Below are 2,496 nucleotides of genomic sequence, written 5' to 3'. Positions count from 1 at the left end.
GTCTTCATAAATGCCCACTGTCAGCTTATTATGTATTACAACTATTGATTTGTATTCTTTATTGTAATTTATTATAAGCATCCATGAGTACAAGATACTTTAGCTCCTTCTAAGAGTTGACATGCTATCACTTTATTTCTCCTTAATAAGGAATACAAATCATTAGTTGTAGAAGTTTCTTTTATAGGCCTTGGTGTCCTTTGTAGGGAATACTCATTTAATCATTTGGTTTTATAGGCCATGGTGGTAGTGATGTGTTACATGGATATGTACCATCACTAGATTAGGTTGTTGAAGGCACAGTATGCATAAGCAAGTTCCCATATTTTAAAAAAATATAGGAAGATATAATTAGAATCGTGCAATAATATATTACACCACCTTATCCTACAAAAAGTAAGATCAGAGAACCCAAGAGTGCCATGCTTTTTTTTTGGCCACTCAATAGGAGGGGCAATTATCTTGAAGGTAATATTCTTTCCTTCTTGATTTAATGGTTCCAAATTATTAAGGTCTTGCTTGGAGAATTCCTTGACTGTGATTTTGATAAATAAGTTGGATTTACTAATTCTAGTTTTCAATCTTGATGTAATTAAGCACATTACTTTTCTACCTCTTGTCATTTATTTACTATGAATATTATTATTAAATGTTTCTAGCACCTACTCACCTTGATTTTCATACAATACATGTTTGAAGGTAGCATTAGATCCTAATGTCAAGAAAATGGTACGAGGAATTGTCACAACTTCTCCAACACTGCGTGTGTGGACTGCACATCCAATTTTTGTGATAAGACACTAAATTTTGAACTGGATTATTTTTTAAGAGCATCCACCCTATATTATAGTATTCAAAGATGATTTAAGAAGTATGGAACTCATAACTAAATACTATGATGTTAGGGGCATCTATCAATATAGGTTGAGAGATCAATACGTTAATCTTGGCACTTATACATAAATTAATTTCTTTAAAAACTAATTAATAAATTGCTAAAAATAAAAGGTTCAAACCAGCTTTAAGACAGAGCAAATTTGAACAAGATTTTAGTATTTCTTTAATCTTATATTCAGATAAAAATGAAATTGATAAATGCATGCTTGAATTATGGCAGGCAATTGCACCATTATTTTCACTTGTTTTACCAAGAAATCAATTGAGTGGAGCAAGTAAGAGAGGATTAGTTGTATCTCATGATTTGGAAGCACTTATTGCTAAGTACTCTTGTCCACTAGTATACATTGGACCAATTAGAGTGTGAACAGGATATGGAGTACTTTGAATCTGCTCATTTTTGCAACAAAACATGAAAATAGTAATTGTATCTTTTTAAGTCCTCCATGGAACTGTGGACACCGTGAAAAATCCTACTACATCTTAGGATTTATATAATCAATTAGCTTCAAGTCATAAAACAATAAAGTTTTATGAAGGACTTTTTCATGATTTATTGTTTGAACATGAGGGAGATGAGTTGTTAGTGACATCCTTGATTGGATGGATAATAAACTGGAGTCCTAATGTGGTCCACGTTTGTCTCTTTTCCCCTACCCACTTTAAGAAAATGTAATAAAATATCTTGTTATTAAAAAATTTAGTCTTTCTATGACCTTTTCATGTGAAATAAACATTTTATTAGTGGCATTTATGTGATGAAGAACTTAGAGCCAGTTGGCCACCAATAGCTAATGTTTTGACCTTGAGACTAACAACTTCAATAACAATTGAAGTCATCTTATTTCTTCATTTTTTAGAAGAGATGTGTGGTTTTATGATCTTGATAGTTCTCATTAACTTGTGAAGTTCTACTCTTTTATAGGTTGAGTATTTTGTAAAATATGCAAGAATGTACTCATGATCGAACAAAATAAAGTTGCTAAAATACATTAGGTGGTTCAAAATTTTCCAAAGCATCATTTATCTAAATCTCTAGCAATAATTATCAATTAATTCCATGAAGCATTTTAGATTATTTAATGTCCTCAATTATTCAATAAATGTCCTTGATTCTTCTTACTTTTAATAGGAAAATTGGAAAATGGAAGACCGCTGCCAAAGAGGATAGATCTAGAAAAAGTAGGATAAGAAAAAGATAGCCAAGGACTCGAACAAGCCAAAAAGGCCTGCTAGTGCTTTTTTTTGTTTTCATTTATGTAAGATTATAATTTATTGAGTTTATGAAATGCTATACTAATTATTTTTAAGTACTCAATAATAGTTATTTGAGTTATTCAAATATCTTATCTCATTATCCAAGTCACGAGAGTGCTAGCTTTTTATCTGTTTGATCTTTCAATCAATTGTAATTTTCAAGTGAATTGTAATGAACAATATCAATATTTATAACTACATATGTCTTTGGTAACTAAAAAACATATGTATTTAGGACTGAAAGGAAATGTGTTGAATGACCTAGTAGAGGAAAAATTAATTTGATGTTTACAAAGTCTTGTACTTTTTAATTTCCCATTAATATTGTCATGCATGTTTTAA

The 2,496-nt window shown here is 30.3% G+C and overlaps 1 pseudogene; it reads left to right on the top strand.

The window, feature by feature from the left end:
* The first annotated feature begins 233 nt into the window (after positions 1 to 233).
* LOC149538770 (caffeoylshikimate esterase-like) lies at positions 234 to 1,524 on the top strand (annotated as a pseudogene).
* Positions 1,525 to 2,496: the final 972 nt, after the last annotated feature.

The sequence above is a fragment of the Cupressus sempervirens genome, chromosome 9 (genome assembly GCF_028749045.1).
Source record: "Cupressus sempervirens isolate cs-2001-9-10 chromosome 9, ASM2874904v1, whole genome shotgun sequence".
In the NCBI taxonomy this organism is placed as follows: domain Eukaryota; kingdom Viridiplantae; phylum Streptophyta; class Pinopsida; order Cupressales; family Cupressaceae; genus Cupressus; species Cupressus sempervirens.
Note: the sequence above shows the minus strand (reverse complement) of the source record. Positions and strands in the feature narration are given on the sequence as shown.